Source organism: Theropithecus gelada, chromosome 9 (genome assembly GCF_003255815.1).
Source record: "Theropithecus gelada isolate Dixy chromosome 9, Tgel_1.0, whole genome shotgun sequence".
Taxonomy (NCBI): domain Eukaryota; kingdom Metazoa; phylum Chordata; class Mammalia; order Primates; family Cercopithecidae; genus Theropithecus; species Theropithecus gelada.
The window spans coordinates 120,488,375-120,509,879 of record NC_037677.1 but is presented as its reverse complement, the minus strand read 5'-3'; positions in this window follow the sequence as shown (position 1 = coordinate 120,509,879).

Genomic DNA, 21,505 nt, shown 5'->3' with positions numbered 1-21,505 from the left:
CATTAATCATGAAGTCAGCTTATTCTCTGACCTGCTTCCTCACAGGTGTTTGGTGCCTATTGTCCTGGAATCATGTAGACCCTGTTAGAAGATTACAGTTCTCCTTAACTGCTCTATAGATAACAACTTAAAGAATATAAAATGTTAAGTTTTCCCTTTGAGATATTCTTTCAGGTCCTGCATATTTATGAACTATTGACTCCGCCGGTCTGAAGGACCCCACTGATGCCAGCTGGTCTGAAGGACCCCATAAGAAGCTAACTCACCAAAGCATGAGTTTCCACATCTTGATGTCATCCCCCTTACCCCAGCCAATCAACACCCCTAATTCTCCAGCTCCTCATCTTCCATAATCCACTTAAAAACCCAATCCCAGAACTCTTTAGGGAGAGGAATTTGTGGGTCTCTTCCCATTTCCTTGCTCAGTACCCTGCAATAAATTAATTCTTTCTCTGCTGCAACCCCTACTGTCTCAGTGTAATGGGTCTGTTACTGCACAGGGGGCCATGGACACAATGGGCTTGGCACACATTGAGTGGAACATTTGTTCAATTATAATTTTACAGTCAGAATCGTGTATGCTGAACCAACTGAGAAGTCTATGGTCTTGCCTGTTTTTTCTTCTGTTAATTGTCAGTCCTCTTCAGTGAGGGCACAAAGAAGCTTAATTTTTTCCTCAAAAATTGATGTGGATGATCTGCTGCTGTTGGCCAGACTTCTGCATGTTCTCATCCCTTCGAGTTATCCATGTGTAAACTGCTGATTTCACTGGCACATTGTTCTAATAAGCTTTTTGTAAAGCATCAATGATTTCATCATTTGTCCATCCAAGCTTCACCATAAATTTCGTGTTTGTTCTTGCTTCAAGTTTAGCAGAATTCATGTTACTCTGACAGGGGCTCTGATGTGGTTTCGATCTGGGTCCCTACCCAAATCTCATGTTGAATTGTAATCCTCAGTGTTGGAGGTGGGGCCTGTTGGGAGATGATTGGAACATGGAGATGTTTCTCAAGAATGGTTTAGCACCATCCCCTTGGTGCTGTTCTCATGAACAGCAGGTACGTGAGTCCTCAAAAGATCTGGTTGTTTAAGTGTAGCACTTACCCCCCCCCCTCTCTTGCTACTGCTTTTGCCATGTGACATGCGAGTCTCCACTTTACCTTCTGCCATAATTAGAAGCTTCCAGAGGCCTCCCAGAAGCAGACTCTAGTGCTATGCTTCTCGTACAGCCTGCAGAACTGGGAGCCAATTAAATTTCTTTACTTTATAAATTACCCAGTCTCAGGTTTTTTTTTTTAATAGCGATGTGAGAACAGCCTAATACAGGCTGTTTTTAAGCCCATATCTTACCCTTCTTTGTTCCTCAAACTAGATCCTGCTCAAGCATATTATAATAAGTTAGTATGTGTTTACATCTGTGCAAAATTTTTTGCAATCCATGCATAGTTTTTTTCATAATATGCACTTTCCATGAACTTATTGAAGACCCTTCATATTGTATCATATATTTCAAAATAATTAGAAGAGAGGATTTTGAAGGTTCTTATCACAAAGAAATGATAAATGCTTGAGGTGATGGATATGCTTAATACCATGATTTTATCATTACACAATGCATATGTGCATTAAAACATGACACCGTACCTCATAAATAGGTACAATTATTGTGTGTCAATTACAAATAAAATAAAACAACAACAAAAAAGAACTACTGGATTCTAGGTTGGTCCTCCTTATTCATTATCTCTCATAATCTTAATCTTTTCAGATTTTCTCTTAATCTTAATTCCTCTTAATCCTTTTCAGATTTTCTTTTCTTTCTTTTTTTTTTTTTGAGATGGAGTCTCCCTGTGATGCCCAGGCTGGAGTGCAGTGGCGCAATCTCAGCTCACTGCAAGCTCTGCCTCCCAGGTTCACGCCATTCTCCTGCCTCAGCCTCCCAAGTAGCTGGGACTACAGGCACTCGCCACCATGCCCAGCTAATTTTTTTTGTATTTTTTAGTAGAAACGGAGTTTCACTGTGTTAGCCAGGATGGTCTCGATCTCCTGACCTCGTGATCTGCCTGCCTCGGCCTCCCAAAGTGTACATATTATTTCATATGGCATACATATTATTTCATCACCCAGGTAATAGGCATAGTACCTGATAGTTTTATGGTCCTCACCCTTCTCCCATTCCTCCTCCTCAAGTCGGCCCCCAGTATCTATTGTTCATTTCTTTTTTTTTGGAGATGGAGTCTTGCTCTGTCACCCAGGCTGGAGTGCAGTGGCGCAATCTCGGCTCACTGCAAGCTCTGCCTCCCAGGTTCACGCCGTTCTCCTGCCTCAGCCTCCCCAGTAGCTGGGACTACAGGCGCCCGCCACCACGCCTGGCTAATTTTTTGTATTTTTAGTAGAGACGGGGTTTCACCATGTTAGCCAGGATGGTCTCGATCTCCTGACCTTGTGATCTGCCCACCTCGGCCGCCTAAAGTGCTGGGATTACAGGTGTGAGCCACCACGCCCGGCTATTGTTCACTTCTTTGTGTCTATGTATACTCAATGTTTAGCTTCCACTTACAAGTGAGAACACACGATGTTTGGTTTTTTGTTCCTGCATTAATGTGCCTAGGATAATTGCTTCCACCTCTATCCATGTCCCTGCAAAGAACATGATCTTGTTCTTTTTAATGGCTGTGTAGTATTCCATGGTGTATATGTACCACATTTTCTTTATTCAGTCTACAGTTGATGGGCATTTAGGTTGATTTCATGTCTTTGCTATTGTGAATAGTGCTGCAATGAACACATGTTTGCATGTGTAAACATGTCTTTATAGTAGAGTGATTTATATTCCTTTGAGTATAAACCCCATAATGGGATTGCTGGGTTGAATGGTAGTTCTGTTTTAAGTTCTTTGAGAAATCACCAGACTGCTTTCTACAGTGGTTGAACTAATTTGCATTCCTGCTAGCAGTGTATAAGTGTTCCCTTTTCTCTACAGCCTCACGAGCATCTGTTATTTTTTGACTTTTTAGTAATAGCCATTCTGACTGTTTTGAGATGGTCATCTCATTGTGGTTTTGATTTGCATTTCTCTAATGATTAGTGATGCTGAATATGTTTTCATATGCTTGTTGACTGCATATATGTCTACTTTTGAAAAGTGTCTATTCATGTCCTTTGGCAACTTTTTAATCCAGTTGCTTGTTTTTTGCTTGTTAGTTATTTTAAGTTCCTTATAGAGTCTGGATATTAGAACTTTGTCAGATGCACAGTTTGCAAATATTTTCTCCCATTCTGTGGGTTGTCTATTTACTCAGTTTTACAGTTTCTTTTGTTGTGCAGAAGCTCTTTAGTTTAATTAGGTCCTATTTATCCATTTTAATTTTTGTTGCAATCGCTGTTGGCATTTTTGTCATAAAGTCTTTGTCAGGGCCTATCTCTAGAACGGTATTTCCTAGGTTTTCTTCAAGGCTTTTTATAGTTTTAGATTTTACATTTACATTTTTAATCTTGAGTTGATTTTTGTATATGGTGTAAAAAGGGGTCCAGTTTCAATCTTCTACATATGGATAGCCAGTTATCCCAGCACCATTTGTGGAACAAGGAGTCCTTTCCCCCTTGCTTTTTTGTTGTTGTTGTTGATTTTGTCCAAGATCAGATGGCTGTAGCTCTGAGGTTTTATTTCTGGGCTCTCTATTGTGTTCCATAAGTCTATGTGTCTATTTTTGTACCAGTACCATGCTGTTGTGGTTACTGTAGACTTGTAGTATAGTTTGAAGTAGGGTAATGTGATTTTTCCAGCTTTGTTCTTTTTGCTTAGGATTGTGTTGTCTATTTGGGCTCTTTCTTTCATTCCATATAAATTTTAGAATAATTTTTACTAAGTCTGTGAAGAATGTCATTGGTAGTTTGATAGCAATAGCATTAAATCTGTAAATTATTTGGGGCAATATGGCCATTTTAACAATATTGATTCTTCCTATCTATGGACATGGAATGTTTTTTCATTTGTTTGTGTCATCTTTGATTTCTTTCAGTAGTGTTTTATAATTCTGGTTGCAGAGATCTTTCATCTACCTGGTTAGCTGTATTCCTAGGTATTTCATTCCTTTTGTGGCTATTGTGAATGGGATTGTGTTCTTGATTTGGCACTCAACTTCGATGATACTGATTTACAGAAATACTCCTGATTTTTGTGCATTGGTTTTGTATCTGGGAACTTGGCTAAAGTTGTTTATCAGATCTAGGAGCTTTTGGGCAGAGGCTGGGGTTTTCTAGGTATAAAATCATATTGTCTGCCAACAGACAGTTTTCACTCCCTCCATGGGTGCTGCTTCCAGCTTTTGCCCATTCAGTGTAATGTTGGCTGTGGGTTTGTCAAAAATGACTCTTATTATTTTGAAATATGTTCCTTCAATGCCTACTTTGTTGAAGGTGTTTAGCAGAAAGGGATGCTGAATTTTATCAAAAGGCTTTTCTGCATTTACTGAGATTATCATGTGGTTTTTGTTTTTAGTTCAGTTTATGTGATGAATCACATTTATTGACTGTGTATGTTGACCCAACTTTGGATCCCACGGAAAGCCTACTTGACTGTGATGGATTAGCTTTTTGATGTGCTGTTGGATATGGTTTGGGTTTGGTTTGCTAGTGTTTTGTTGAGGATTTTTGCATCTACATTCATCAAGGATATTGGCCTGAAGTCTTTTTTGTTGTTGTTTGTTTTGTTGTTGTTTGCCAACACTAGAATGATGCTGGTCTCACAGAATGAGTTAGGAGGGAATCCCTCTCCCTCAATTTTTTGGAATAGTTTCAGCAGGAATGATACCAGCTCCTCTTTATATGTCTGGTAGAATTAGCCTGTGAATCCATCTAGTCCTGGGCTTTTCTTGTTGGCAGGATATTTATTACTCATTCAATTTCAGAACTCGTTGAAATTGGTCAGTTCAGAGTTTGAATTTCTTCCTGGTTCAGTCTTGGGAAGTTGCATGTTTTCAGGAATTTATTCATTTCTTCTAGGTTTTCTAGTTTGCATGCATAGGGATGTTCATAATAATCTCTGATGGTTTTTGGCATCTCTGTGAGGTCACTGATAACGTCCACTTTGTCATTTCTAATAGTGTTTATTTGGATCTTCTCTCTTTTCATTAGTTTAGCTAGTAGCCTGTCTATCTTTTTCAAAAGAACCAACTTATGGTTTTGTTGATCTTTTGTATGGTTTTTCATGTTTCAATTTCATTCAGTTCGGCTCTTTTTCAGATTTGATACCTCTTCATATCTGCATTGTATTCTGTGAAAGTATCTTACATTTATCTCCCAGTTCACCAAATCTTCCTACTTATCTAAACCATCAATTCTGCTATTTAAACTATTAAGTTTTTAAATAACTTTTGGGGGTCATTTTCAGTCTGAGAACTACAATTTGGTTCATGTTCAGGTCAGACTGTTATTATTTTTTAAATATAATCTTATTCTTTCAATATGATTTTTATTCCTTCTTTATGTATTTAATCATTTAAAATATATTTGGTATATAATTTGATTTGGGCTATTCTGTTATCACAAGTGCCTGGGGGATCTAATTATCACGTTGATTGTATCTGCTGACTTCCCTTATTATGAATTGTTTCCTTGTGTAGTTTGTGAGTTTAAAAAATTATTGGAAATTTTCTCCAGCTGGTGTTGCCATTGTTTTCCCCCATGGGAGTCTCATGTGGCCTGGCATTGAAGATATCTTTAGAAAGGATTTATCTTTGCTTTAGTTTTGGAGCCAAGGGATCATTCTTCTGAAATTGATATTTTATATAAATAAATAAATATAATATACTCATATTTTATAAACATATCATATATTTACACATAATTATATTTTGTAAGTATATTATATATTTTTATAATTATAATTAATTATATTTTACATATAATTATATCATATATATATATATATATATCTTTGGCTTGGGATTTCCTTACTTTGTGGGAAGTATAAATTAAAACTTTACATCTGATTGGGGTAGAATGAATTTGAAGTTTCCACTTCCAGTGGGATATTTTTCCCCCTTGCTTTTTCAGTGCACAGCCAAGCTTGGTTCTGGTGGCTTTGCTTGAGTTTTTCTAGTTACTCTTATAAGAAGGGATCAGTCTTCCAGGGTCTCAACTCTGCTCAGAGTTCTTAGTTCACCTCTGCCTCATGTAGGTCAAAGCCATATTCCCTTTCTCCTAACCGGCATCAAAACCCAGCTATGAGCCCTTAGAACATGTGTTCACATTTGATGCTTCCCTGAGCTCCTCCTGGTGTATTGGTTCATGGATCGCCTGCTGGCTGTAGTTTCTATTTCCTGCTGGCTGTAGTTTCTATTTTATTTCTGTTCAAGAAGTGTCTCTTTTCCTTCCTTCAAGCTTTCCTATGAATTAAAAAGACATTGACATATATTTGGAGTCAGAGATTGCTAGCATAGCAGAAAAGGAGATTTCCTAATTAACTTTTTGTTATTAATTTCTAGATTAATTTCACAGTGGTCAGAGGATTAATTTCACGGTGGTCAGAGTGATTCAAATCCCTCGAAATCTGTTGAGAATTGTTTTATGACCCAGCATATGATTCATTTTATTAAATGTTATGTGTGCACTTAAAAAGAAAGCGTATTCTGTCATTGTAGGATACAGTGTTAATTAGGTCAGGCTAATTGTGCTATCACTGATTTTCTATTTGCATTTCTATCATACATTGAGAGGAGTGTGCTTGTGCCTCTAAACATTATTGTGAACTTGTCTCTTTTTTTCAGTTCTGTTTTTGCTTTATGAGTGGATTGATCCTTTTATCATTGCAAAGCATCTGCTTTATGTCTAGCAATGCTTCTTACCTTCAAGTCTACTTTTCTGATATTAGAATCCTGATACCAGCTTTCTTTTGTTTAGTGTTTATCTGGCACAGCTTTTTTCAACTTTTACTTTCATCCTCTTTTGCTCTTGAGGTGGGTCTCCTGTAACCAGCATATAATTGAGTTAATAAAATCAGATCTGACTATTTTGGTCTTACTTGAAGTATTTAGTCAATTTATATTTGACATAATTATTAATATATTAGAATTTATAGTTACCATTTTACTTTTTATGTTATACCCATTTTATGTTGCTTTTCCATGTCTTTGGGTTTTTTTTTTTTTTTTTTTTTTTTACTTTCTTTTGGATGAATAGTTTTATTATTCTATTTTCCCTATATAAACTTAGTACTTAAACATTCTTTTATTTGTATGTTAGTAATTACTGTAAATATTGCAACATGTATCCTTGATTTATTATTGTCTAATATAATTTAGGACTTTTATTTCCTTTATACAATGTTAAGACCTTAGAATACTTTATTGCTCCCATTCTTTTCCTTTATTCTTGTCAATATATATTTTAAATCCCACTAGACATCATTTTTGATGTTTTGTATGGTTAATATTTATTTATATTTACATATATACTCTTTTTGTAGCTTTCAATTTCTTCATGCATTTCGGTTTTTAAATTTGGGTTCTTTTTCCTTTGTCTGAAGAATTTCCATTGGTATTTATTTTAGACTGGGTTTTTCTGTTTTGGTGTCTTTAAGTAATATTTTCCCTTCATTTTTGAAGGCTGTTTTGGAAACTGCCTTTGCAAAAATTGTAACAGTGAGAAAATTATGATAGCGAACGATCTAATCAATTCCATCTTGCTTTTAACCTCCAAACTGCCCTTGGCGATTCCTGAGCATGGGCCAGACTAACTTTGGGAGACTAAAACATAATAACTCTTCCCAAAACTAAGCCACCTTTGCAAAACGAATGAAAGGCAACCAGGTTAGGAAGATGAGAGGGACCTGAATTCTGCTAAGATGTAGGCATAGTTAAATGATTACCAGCCATTATTCTGGAGGTCACAAGATTTGCAACTTCTCCAATGACTCTTGTAAAGAGCATCACTATTGTAGACCCTAAGATTGCCCTTTTAAGATGCCTTTTCAGGCTTTTGCATTTCTGATGACTGGATGACTCCAATTGGATCAGCAACTCCTCTGTGGCTCCCACCCAGGAGTGAACTCAGCACATGAGGACCATTTTCCACACCCCTATGATTGCATCACTAACTCATTGGCAGCACTCATTCCCTATGCCCCTGCTCACCTATCTTTACAAAACCTTAGCCTCCGATTTTTAGAGAGGCTACTTTGAATAGTAATAAAACTACAGTCCCCTGTTTAGCTGGCTCTACATGTGTTGAACTCTTTCTCTATTGCAATTCCCCATCTTGATACATTGGCTCTATCTGGGTGGGCAGTGGGCAAGATTAACCTATTGAGCTGTTACACTCTCACTGAATATAGAATTTCAGGTTAATTGTACTATCTTCCAGCTCTTTAAACATATCATTTGTGAAAAGCCAATCTTTAGTCTTACTGTTGCTCCATTGAAGGTAATCTATCGTTTCTCTCCTGCTGTGTTCACAATTTCCTTTTTAATCTTTGTTTTTCAGCAGTTTAGCTATACTAAAGTAAAATTTATTTTATATTTACGTTGCTTAGAGTATGTAGAGATTTTAAATTTCCTCAGTTTTGGAAAATTGTCAGCTATTAATTCTTCAAATATTTCCTTATCCCATTATCTCTTTCCTCTGTATCTGAGGCTGCAATTATACTTATGTTAGGCCTTCACACTTGCTGTCTATGTCCTTTATGTTCTCTTTTGAATTTTCTAACTTCTTTTTTTCTGTGTTTCAATCTTAATTTTTTATGTTGCTGTATTTCCTATTTCACTAATCTTCTTTTTTGCTGTTTCTAATCTATTCATAATAGATTATTAATAATAACAGATTACATTAATAATAAATCCACCTACTGAATTCTTAAGTTTAGTTTTTGCAATTTTTAGTTCTTACAATTTTCATTTAGTTCCTTTCATAGCTTTTCAATTGTCTGATGAAATTCTATTTTCTTTATCTTTTTCTATATTGTCTTTGCCATATTAATAATAGTTCACTTAAGCCCTTATCAGCTAAGTCCAATATCTGAATCACCTGTGGGTTGATTTCCCTTATCTAAATATCCCCCCTAACACTTGACCATTTGGTCTTGTCTCTTGGTATGCCTACATTTTTTATTGAATGCTGGACATTGTTCATCCTTTCCTCTGATAGGTAGATCTACTGTATTCGTCTGTTCTTGCTCTGCTAATAAAGACATACCCAAGACTGAGTAATTTATAAAGGAAAGAGGTTTAATTGACTCACAATTCCACATGGCTGGGGAGGCCTCACAATCAGAAGGCAAATGAGGAGAAAAGTCACATCTTACATGGAGGCAGGCAAAAAAAGAGCTTATGCAGGGGTCCCATTTATAAAACCATCAGATCTCATGAGACTTATTCACTATCACAAGAACAGCATGGGAAAGACCTGTCCCCATGAATCAGTTACCTCCCATCAGGTCCCTCCCATGATATGTGGGAATTGTGGGAGCTACAATTCAAGATGAGATTTGAGTGGAGACACAGCCAAACCATACCATATACTATGGGTTAGTCAGCTTACTTCAACCAGGGACTGAGTTAACTCAGGGCTCAGTAGCAGTATTGAACTTCTACCTACTCCTGGATCATGTTTATTCTTAGAGCATGGTTTTAGGGTTTCCTGTTGAGTGGCTGGGGTGTTCATCATGGCCCTTGCCCCATAAGTTCTAAATTTTAGTCCTAGTGTCCTCAACACAGTGAGATTATTGAAAACTTCACTTAGCTTTTCAGGGGCTCTGTATTTGCCTACCTAGTTTCCATTTTGTGTAGCTCCAGAAATTTCCCAATATCTTGAGTTAAAAACTGACTGAGAGTTTGACTCAGTTATTTGCTCCATCTTATGGGATTCTGGATCCCCCACCCCTAAGAATTTAATTTTTCCTTTTCAGACCTGTAAGCTTCCCACATCTTTGCTAGTTTTCTTGCCCTCTCTAGTAGCCCAGGCCTGGCCTTCTGCCCAGCATTCCCAAGTGCATGAGGGAAGAGCAGCTTCAAAATATGGCTCATCTTTCCATGGTTTTTCCCTTTCAGGAATCTTGGCCTCTTAGGCCTGGTTGCCTCCACAGCTCTCCAATGCCTTCAGACAAATGCTTTTTGGTATACCATCAGCATTCTTGTTGTTCTCTTTAAGAAGACTGGTCCTCCGCAAGCTCCCCAAGAAACAGAATCCCCTTTCTATTGTGTTTGAACCATTATATATTTTGGGGTCTCTTTGTTACCCCAACCCACCCTACCCTAACTAATACATATTCTATCAGCATTTTAATATACTTTTAGGAGAAAGTGCTGCAATAACTGTTCTTCCAGGATGTTGAACCAAAGGTCTGACATTGATTAAAATAAAAAATATGAAGGAGGTAACTCTAAAGCCAGATATTGTCATTAACCACAAGATTTAGGAACACAGTCAAATACTGTGTGAAGAGGCATTTTTTAAAAATGTTGACTCTAATTATAAAGATAATATAAAATAATATCTTTTATAAAAGATAGTCATAATTATCTTTATATAAACATATAAAAATGTAAAAGTAAAGATAATTATAAGAATTTTTGAGTTAATATAAAAATAAAAAAATTCAAAGTTCAGTACTCAGAGGCAACTGCTATTTACATATTGTCATATTTTTTCCAGTCTTATTTCTATATATTTTGCTTTAGTTGAGATCATATTATATGGAAAATCTATATGCTGCTGAAAGAAAAACACACATAAAACAAAACTTAATGCAGCATATGCTCTGTCCCCTTGGCCCAGTCAATTAGTCTCAGTGTACCTCAGCTTCCTCATCTGTAAAACAGATATTTATTACAGGGCTGTGGTGAAAATCTAATCAGCTATTATACATGAAATTCTTAACATGATTTCAGTCACATAATTGCCCAATAAATTGTGCCTATTAGAATTATTAAATGACTCAGTCCATTTGTATTGCTACAAAGGATACCTGAGGCTGGATAATTTTATTTTATTTTTTAAAAGGAGCCTTATTTGGTGCACATTTCTGCAGGCTGTACAAGAAGCATGGCACCAGCATCTGCTTCTGGTGAGGGCTTTAGGCTGCTTCCACTCATGGCAGAAGAGGAAGGGACACTGGCGTGTGCAGAGATCACATAGAAGGAGAGGAAGAGAGAGCAAGAAAGAGGGGTAGGAAGTGTCCATTTCTTTTTAACAGCCAGCTCTTGTGGGAACTGATAGACGGAGATCTCACTCATTACCTTAAGAACTGCACCAAGCACTTCATGAGGGATTGGCCCCCATGACCCAGACACCTCTTGCTAGGCCACATCTTCAACATCAGGGATCATGTTTCACCATGAGATTTGGAGGGGTCAAATATCTGAACCATAGCATTAGGACTAGTGATATCAGGAGTATCTCCATTTTAGAATGAGACAACTGAATACGAGAGGAGTTAACTAACTTGCCCAGAGTCAAGCTGCTTGTAAGTGGCAGACTGCAGGTCCACACTCTGGTCTGCCTGACACCAGGCTCCTTCCCTTGTCACCTTCTGCTTTGAACTGCACATAGAATAATGCTGGATCCTGGGACATCACAGAAACGGAGAGCTCCTTCTGGCAGCTGTGTGGAGCTAGAGTGAATCCATCATTGTATCAACCACACAACCTCAGTGACACCCTATTATCCATGTCACACTGTAAATACTGACACACAACTCTGTGGATCAGTGACTTAGGCAGGGCTCTGCTGGGCAGTTCTTCTGGTCTTGGCTGGGCTCACCCACATGTCTACTGGTCAGTTGCAGCTTGGCTGTTCTAGGATGAGCACAGCTGGGATAACTGGGAAACTTGGCTCTGCTCCCTAAGACTCACCACCTGGACTGTCTTGGCAAAGGAGAAGGAGCAAGAGTGAGGGAAAAGTGCAAGTGTTCCCCCACCCAACCCCACTCTGAGTCATGTTTGCTAACAGCCCATTGGCCAAAGCAAGTCACATGAGGTCCAGGGGGCAGAATACCACACCCACAGTGGGAGGACACTGAAAGTCTCATGGTACAGAAAAGGTGAAGAAAAAAGCATCGATCCATTAGGTCCATTAGAGGGAGGAGAAGACACATGAACCATCTAGTTAGCCAGAAGACAGGCAGGTCAGAGTTCACCTTGTACCATCCCAGCAGGATGGCATGTAAAAAAATTAACTGATGGGCTCCTTACAGCTCCACAAAACCCTATAATTGGGTCCCTATTTAGGTGACCACATTCCCTGGGGCGAAGTCACAAATAAAACAAAATGTAAATGTAAATAAAACAAAATGTAAAGGTGGGGTGGGGGATGAGGTGGCAGCTCCTGGATCTTAACTTCAAGAACCCTGGTCTAGGAATAAGCAAAAGATTCAGAAAAATATACCTTGTTTCTTCTTCCTTCATCAACAGTAACTTCTCTTCCTGATTAAGGCAGACCCAGATGGCAAGGGGCAGCCCTCCTCCCAGGGGTGGAGGGAGGATATTCAGCAGCAGAGCTCCAGCGGGAAATGTGGGCTCGTGAATTAAGCAGGTCAGCTTCACCTGGTGCCCAAACCAAAAGGAAACCAACAAGAGGACAGGTCGTGGTGCCCTCAAAAGAAGCACAGTTCAGAGCCTACCACAAAGCCAGAAAGAAGGGACCAGGGCCTCCCTGTCCTGCACTCTCTGCAGCCATCTCGCACTGGAAGGAGCTGGATGGGGCTGGTACCCACAGCTACACTGGAGCTGCTCCCAAATCAGGAATTCATAAGCAATGCTGGGCTTATAAGAATCAAAAGCAGATTGATTGTACTGTATGCTGAATCCAGATACAGCCACACACAGAGTGAAGAAGACAAATAAAATCTCTGGAGTCTCCAGGAAAGGGAGAAACTGAAGGTGATTATTCCCCCAGGAGTCTATGCCCTGTGGGGTGAATACAGCAGGGGTGACTGCCCTACCCCCAGAAGCTGGGTTGGCCTGTGGGTGTCCAACTTGCCTTGGTCTACCCAGGACTTTTGCGATTTCAGCGCTGAAAGTTTTGCATTCCAGAAAGCCCCTTCAGTCCCAGTCACCCTGGCCGGCCTGGTGGGTGAGGACGCAGGCTGAGCAGGAACTAGGGGAGCCATGGCCTCCCGCCTGCGGAGTCTGCACGCGAGCAGCCCTCCCTGCAGCCACCCATGGCTGGGTTCGCCCGCAATGTCTGCTGCACAAGCCCGAGCCCTGCAAATCGCAGGGAGACAGAGCTCCTGTCCGGCTGCCAGCAGCTATTTCCCATCCCCACACCTGGAGGAAAATCCGCTTGGCCCTGAGTGCATTCAAGGGATCAAGAACTTCAGGGAAGGCGTCCACCAGGTGCTGGGCAGCCACCCGCGGGGAGCAACGGACGACGGAGCGTCCGCGTCACCCGCCCGGGCCTGGCGGCCGAGGGTCCCTATGATCACTGCTGTGGCTTCGGTGCGTCCAGACGTGGGATGGGGTGGGGAATGGGAGCGCACGACACTCCATCCGCTCCCCGGAGCTACTGCAGCTTCCAGGGCTGGGAAAGAGAGGGCGCTCATTACAGCACTTAAAAGTAGCGCACAAAGACCTGCCCACCCATTCCAAAGGAGACAGCGAGGAACCACTCAGCCCGCAACGTGGCCGCCCGGGAGAGAAGCGGCCTCGGCTCTGGAAGCGGACGTCGACCCGCCCGGGAGCCTCCTGCAGGAGCGCTCCCAGCACTGCGCGCAGCACCGCCAGGCGGGGCGTTCAGAGCGGCGGGGAATCGTTCCGCCCTCACAGTCCCTCCGTCGCTCCATTCCCGCCCCGCCTCTCCTCTTCATCCCCTCTTCGCCAGTCCACCTCTCTCCTCTCCCTGCTCCTTCCTTCTCCCCATCGCCACCCCATCCCTCCCTTCCACCTCCTCCCCTCCTCCATCCTCTCCCCTCCCACCCCGCCCCTCCATCCCGTCCCTCCATCCCATCCCCTCTCCACCCCTCCATGCCCCCCCTCCCTCCCTGCCTCCCTCCTCCCACCCCCCTCCCTCCCTCCCTCCCCCTCCCCCCTCCACTCCCATCCTTGTTCTTCGCCCCGTCACGCTCCACATTTCTGTGGGTTTCCACAGCTCCTCTTCTGCATCACCGTTGACAACTTGAGTTGCGTGGGATCGACTCAGGAGTCAGGATACAAGAACGTTTGCTCGTATCCCTTTTGAATGGCTCCACTGCTGAAAAAATAAGTTTCAAAGTCATTTCTCATTCATAAATCAAATTCATAATCAATAATTAATATACTGCATTCAATTTTTAAAAATATGTACTTTTGAGGCGAGCTGGTTTTTCAGGCTTTTCCTGTCTTCTCAAATAAAACTATCAGACCAGGAATAGGGAAGGGGGAGGAGGAAGAAAAGAAGTTAAACACTGTGAGTGTGAGAGTATATATTGGTGTGTTCGTGTGTGGGTGTTTGTGATTGTGTTTGTATGTGGGTGTGTGGGGGTGTTTGTGTGTGTGATTGTGTGTGGGTGTTTGTGGGGTGTTTGTATGTGTGGGTGTGTGGAGTGTTTTTTGTGTGTGAGGGTGTGTGTTTACGTGTTGTGTGCTTTTGTGTGGTTGTGGGGTGTGTTTTTGTGTGTGTGGGGGAGTGTTTGTGTGTGTGTGATTGTGTCTGGTGTTTGTGATTGCATGTGAGTGTGAAGTGTGTGTATGTTTGTGATTGTGTTTGTGTCAGTGTGGAAGTGTTTGTGTGTTCTTGTGAGTAATTGTTTGCATGTGGGGGTGGGGTGTGCATGTGAATGTGTGTGGGGAGTATTTGTGTGTGGGCATGTGTGGGGTGTTTGTGTGTGTTGGGGGTGGGTGTTTATGTATGATTGTGTGTAATTGTGTTTTTGTGTGTGGAGGGTGTGTGTGGGGGGTTGTGTGTGTGTAGGGTGTTTGTGTGTGTGACTGTGTGTGGGGGGGCATGTTTGTGAGTGACTGTGTGTGTGAGGTATTTGTGATTGTGTGTGAGTGTGGGACGTGTATGTTTGCGATTGTGTGTGTGAATGTGGGGGTGTTTGTGTGTGTGATTGTGTGTGGAGGTGTTTGTGTGTGATTGTGTGTTTGTGTGGTTGTATGTCAGTGTGTGTGTGGGGATGTTTGTGTGTATGTGTTTGTGTGTGGCTGTGGGGTGTGTGTATGGATTGTGTGAATGTGGGCATGTGTGGGGTGTGTGTGTGGTGGGGTTTGTATGTATGTCAGTGTGTATGTGTGGGGATGTTTGTGTGTGGGTGTGGGGTGTGTGTATATGATTGTGTGAATGTGTGGGTATGTGTGGGGGGTGTGTGTGTGGGTGTGGGGTGTTTGTGTGTGTGATTGCGTGTGGGTGTGGGGTTGTATGTGATTGTGTGAATGTGTGGGTATGCGTGTGTGTGTGTATGTGTGACTGTGTGTGGGTGTGGGGGGTGTGTGTGTGGAATGTGTGTGTATGGGATGTGTGTGTGTGTGGGATGTGTGTGTGGGGTGTGTGTGGGATGTGTGTGTGTGGGATGTGTGTGTGGGTGTGGGGTGTGTGTGTGTGATTGCGTGTGTGTGTGCATGTTTGTGTGTGGGTGTGTGTGGGTGTGTGTGGGGTGTATGTGTAATTGTGTGTGTCTGTGTGTGGGGGGGATGTGTGTGGGTGTGGGTGTGGGGGTTGTGTGTGTGTGTGATTGCGTGTGTGTGTTTGTATGTGGGATGTGTGTGTTTGTGTATGGGTGTGTGTGGGGTGTGTGTGTGATTGCATGTGTCTGTGTGTGTGTTTGTGTGTGGGATGTGTGTATGTTTGTGCGTGTCTGTGTATGGGTGTGGTGGTGTCTTATAGGCTGAGGCCCCAGGGCTGGATGCACCTGGTGCGGGAGGGATGCTCCTCTTGTCAGCGACCATCTGGGTTCCTGGGCCTCCCAGAAAAGCAGCAGGTGGCTGCAGGGGGCGGGGCAAGGTAGGGCAGGGGGCCCAGTAAGGTGGGGCAGGGGCGGGGCAAGGTGGGGGCAGTGCAGATGCTGAGTCCTCTGGGGCTAGGCCTGTCTAGCGCTGGGCATACAGCCCAAGCAAGGAGCTGGAGTGTCTGTCCTCCACAAGTGTCCTCACACAACTGTCCTTAAGTATTCTTGGGCCCACAGCTTAAGCCGGGTGAGTAGCGATCATTCAGGGCTGCGGAGTGCGGTGGGAAGCAAAGGGCGGGACCGCAGAGTGGAGCTGGCCAGGGGGCTGCTTGGACAGAGTCCAGGGCACCGAAACGAGCTGGGATGTCGTGGGTGGAATGGGAGGTGCAAGTGACCAGACGGAGAAAGAGAATGGAGAGAGGAAAGGAGAGAGCAGCGGGCCAGCTTCATAACACTTAGCTCCCGCCTCTAAAGCAACCTCTCTCCAGCACTGTGGACTCAGATCCAGCCCGTCTGCCCCTCTGCTTGGGTGTCTAATGAACACCTCCCACTCCCCTTTGTCCCTCCTCTTGGGTGTACAGTGAATGCTTCCTGCTCTCCGTTTGCGCCTCTGTTTGAGTGTCCAGTGAACGCCTCCCACTCCTGTCTTCACCAGCATTGCACACCTGTCCTTCCCACCTCTCAGGCACCAAGTAACCCAGAGCCATCCTGTTCTGCTCCCTCCACTCAAATCCCACTCACCTGCGATCCTCTGAACATCTCTGAACATCTCACCACTGCCACCCAAATCCACTTCACCCTCCCCGTCCCTGCAGGTGACTCGTGGCTCTCCGCGCCCCCCTCCCAACACCCATCGCATGCCAGCAGCCGGAAGCAGCCTTTGGAATATGAGCTGGGAGCTGTTGCTTGGCTCAAACCGTGCCATAACTCCCCATTGGCTCAGATGAAAGCTCACGTCCTTCCCATAGCCCCCAAGGACCTACCCTCTCCCCTGTTTCTTCCTTCCCAGCCCCTTGGATCCCCTGATGGTTTCTCAAATACCCAGGCCTGCCCACACCTTGGGGCCTCCCTGCTGGCTGATCCCCCACCTGGAAGGCTCACCTGTCACCTTGTCAACCAGGCCATCTGGTCACCCTCCCCTGGCATTCCAGGTCCCTTCACTCTGTCTGCTTTTTTTTTTTTTTTAAAAATAGCAATTTCATCTTCTAGAAAACTATCATTTACTTACCGTTTGTTTATTGCTCCCCCCGCCCCCCACCCCTAGACAGCTCCATGGCAATGGAGGCAAAGGTGTTTTGATTCTTTGCTGTTCGGCATCTTCCATCACAATTGCTGGGCACATAGTTTGTGTCCAGTAGATATTTGCTGACAGTTGGCTGAATGTGAAGATATGGTGCCTGGCTGCCCACAGAAGGAACTTGCATTTTGTACTGTTTACTGGAATAGGCAATGAGACAGTTTAAGCACAGGTGCGATGTCAGCTGAGTTGTGCTCAGGAAGAAGGCCCTGCCTGCCCTGGGGAAGCTGGGCTGGGCCTGGGGGAGGAGACACACATACAGGCAGGGGTCATCGTCCCTTTTGTCCCTGAGAGATCCTGGAGCAGGGCTGTCCTGCAATGGAAGTGTCCTGCATTGGCACTGCACGTGCAGCGGCCCCGGGCCCATGTGTGGCCCTTGAGCACTTGGAATCTGGCTAGGTGTGGCTAAGAGGTTCGGCTTTAAAATTCACTTTATTTTAATTAAATTAGTGAAATTTACATAGCGACATGTGGCTAGTGGCTCGGTATGGACCATGAAGTTCTAGAATTATCCAGATTAAAGATGGTGGTGCATGGACAAGGCTGACCGCAACAGCAAAAGTGAAAGAGGTCACCTTTGGGGTCTTTTTGGGAGGTAGACCCCACAGGTTGTACCGAAGATTGGATTAGGTGTGAGGGAAAGAGGACTCAAAAAGATGCCCCGGTTTGGACCTGAGTAATGGAGACAGGGAAGGCTCAGAGGGAAGCGGTGTGGATGGAAATGGCGTTTCTCTTTTAGCTGTGTGAGTCTGGAGCACAGGAGGGGTCTGGTCCGCGGGGAGAAACAGGAGGCTACTGCAGGTGGATGGCACTTTAATCCTTAGGAGTGGATGATACCAAGGAAGGGGAAAATGTACCTGGAGCTGCAGAGACTAAGGCGTCACTGAGGCATTCCCAGAAGTGATTAGATGACATTTGTTGTTATTTGGTGAATGGGGGCTGGACTCTCATATTAAGTCCTGTTATAGAAAAATAATACCTGTTTTGTCACCTGCTTTGTCCTGCAAATTTTATTCTTACGGTAGATGCCAGCACATGGTGGGTGTGAGCCCAGGGTCCTGGCCAAGTGAAAGCAAAATTATACTTTCCACTGCAAATACTCAAATAACAGCAACGAACTGGAAGCCAGTCTGACTGGAGGCTGGGATTTTATGGGTGATTAAGTTTGGATCATTAAAATATGCAAATCAGCTGGATTTCTGATCCTCTATCACTGTCCTATGGGATCAGAGAGTCTGTTTTAACTGCCAAAAGGCTTTGAAAAATACTAGACTGACTTAATGAAATTAGCAGAAGGGAAATAGATGTTTTCTTAACAGGATTGAAACTCCTTGTTCCGATTGTTGAATGTTTCATTGAAGCCCTGAGTCAAACGTTTGAGAGTGTCAAATTCTAAATGACCCAGCCCTGCCTCTGGAACCTCAGCCTCGTTCTGCATCACGTTCCCTGATGAACCATCTGCTGGCCCGTGGTAAAGAGTGGCTAATTCCTGAAGCACAGCAACACTTTTATTTTCCACGAAAAGTTGAATGGACCCCAATATTCTGGGGCAGAGGAGACTTGGATTCCAGCACTTTAACCTCCAGCCCCTAAACACTCTCCTCTCTGCCCCACTTCTGACAAAAATACGCTGCACACAAATTTTACACCATTCATGCCGTGGTTTCCTTGACAGGTAGCACACACATGCAACCTTTTCAGTTTAAATACGTGGTTAGAATGAACGACGACTGTATCAGCAGCACCCTATAACTGATTTTGTGACGTGTCATTCCCAGCTTGTGAGCGTGGGCTTCATGGGGGTATCTGAGAACCCAGAAGTCCACCTTTGCACGAGGAGGACGCCTGTGTTTGGTTCCCCGACAGAGCCAGCAGGGGGCAGGCTGGACCTGGGAATGCACTGGAGCGGCTCCCTGGAGACCTGCAGTTTGCTGAGATGATCCCAAGGACGCCTGAGTCCTGACTTCCTCCAAAGCACCGTTCCCCACTGGCCCCTACCAGGAACCAGTTTTCTTCCCATCAGTGAGAAAAATCTCTGGAATTCTCAACTGGATCGTCCAGTTCTCCCTTCCCCGCCAAAAGGGCCCTGGCCTGTTCCAGTAGCTTGTCCTGGCCAAGTTGTCCCTTGAGGGCTGGGGCTCTGGCTGGGGGCTCTGGCTGCTTCCCTCGCGCTGCCCTTCAGGGCCAGCTCACTTGGTCACCTCAGTGCCTGTGTTTCAAACCAGCTCCAGGCCTGCTGAGCCCACCTGGCAGCCCTGGGCCCACCCTCTACTCTGGGTCCTGGTCCTAACTAGATAGGCTGGCCTCAACTCCTGGCTCTGCCATTTAGTAACAGCGTGACCTTGGTTCTCCACTTCGTAGTTTTGTCATCTGTAAAATGGGACTGAATGAGTTAATAATTAAGCAGTGCTTAGAAGAATGCCTAGTACATAATCTGTGCGAGATGGATATAGACATATAAAATTTTCTTTAAATGTGGAATACTGTTTTATTCTACTTGAAATTTGCAGTGGCCCTCAATCGGCAGAGGTGAGGAGGAGCCGCTGGAGCTGGGGTTGACCCACTTACTAATCTGAAACCAGTTTGTCAGCCCAGAGACACAGCGGGCAGCACCGGCCCCTCCTAGATCCACCGGCTTCTCCTCCCAGCACATTTGGGCTGCGTTTTCTTTGAAGGAGATTTTCAGCTGTGAAACTCTCACCCTAAATGTGCTGTGGAAGGAAAGAGGATTGAGTTTTCCTGTTGTTTCTTTTAAATGCTTAGAGGTTGAGTTTCAGTCTCAGACTGGAAAAGTAAGGAAACCCTGAAATTGTATACAGATCCAGACCATTCCAGAAGCCCCTGGAGATATGCAAGGCGGCTGAGAGCTCCAGGGAGCCACAGAGCCTCCCTCCTGATGGCCTGGACACAAGCAGTGGGCGCTCAGTTGGGGGATGGGGTTGGGGGACATGGGGTGGGTAGGCAGACACGCGATCCTCCATTTGAGTCTCAGCACAGGAAACTGGACTCCGAGCCTTACAACACACAAGGCTCTTTTGTCAGACTTCATGCCCCAGGCCAGGGTTTGCTCCCCCAGGTTCTGTGCAGGCGCCCACCTCCCCGCCCCACCCCACTCCCTCTCCATCCTAGGCAGTCCATTCTTTCCAACCGAGGCCACTGGAAGCAGCTCAAAGCAGCATGGGTTGGCCTCTGCTGCATCTGACCATATTTTAAGAGGCTTTTAATTCTGGAATAGTTCTAGGGTGTGTTCATTGTGTAAATTCCAATGCAAACCCTTTTCATTTTCATCATCCTCATTCTGTTTGGTCTCCTCTGACTCATGTAATCAGTTGAAATATTAATTACAAAAAGATGGCTGGGCACATAGAGCTGGAGGCGATTTGGTCTATCCATCAACAGAGGAGGAGTCGAGCCTGGAGGGGAAAGAGTTGCCCTAGATTGCCAGCCCCTGGTAGGGCTCCCCTGGGCCCTACCCTTGGTTCCTGGGCTTCTGTCCTATTTGCTGACTTGCATTTCCAGTGCTGATTTCCCTGCAAGTGGCAAAGCACTGGAATGACCCGTGAACTTAGGAAGTGTCTGAATTGTGTGGAAGCCATGGTGGGAGCTTGGACCCTCTTGGAAAGGAAGCTGGAGTGGTGAGAAGCCACCGTTTGGCTGTGGGTGTGGGGCATGGAGAGGGGGGCAGATTCCTCTTTCCTGCTAAGGTCATTCATCAAGGAAGTACTCCAGAGCCCCTGACCTGCTGGGGTGATGGGTGACACTGGGACTCTGTCACCACAGGCACTGCCTTCAGATCAGAAAGGGAAAGGGTGCTGGTCATGGCGGCTCCTCTGCTCAGCTGGAGTGACAGACAGCCATGCAGGAGGGCTGCAGCTGGGGGTCAGCCCATGCAGTGATTCCCTGGTGGTCCTTGAGCAGATCAAACCTCTTTCCCCATCTACAAACAAAAGGGGTATAGGCTCAAACGTGTTTTACAGGCTTGTTGTAGGGATAAAATAAAGTCTGTGAGAGCAACATCTGACTGTATGCCAGCGGAAGGTGCCCGGGGGCATGTGGCTCACCCTGAGCAGTGGCAGTGGCACAGGCTGGGGTGCCTGCCACTGGAGAGGAGGGAGAGCAGAGCGGTGCTGCAGTCACCGTCCCAGCTGGGGGAACTGGAACCTCTGCTGGAGGTGGAGCTGTGTGTCCCCGTGAACTCCCTGGGTGACTTTTGGTTCTTCAGCTAGAGCTCCAGCATCACCAATGAATAGGCCTGCCCTTTCTTCCCAAACTCTGAGACTTTGGGTGAGGGCTTGATCTTCTGGGACTCTGCTTCATCCTTTGATGGAGTTCGTGCCCATTGGGTTGGTTAG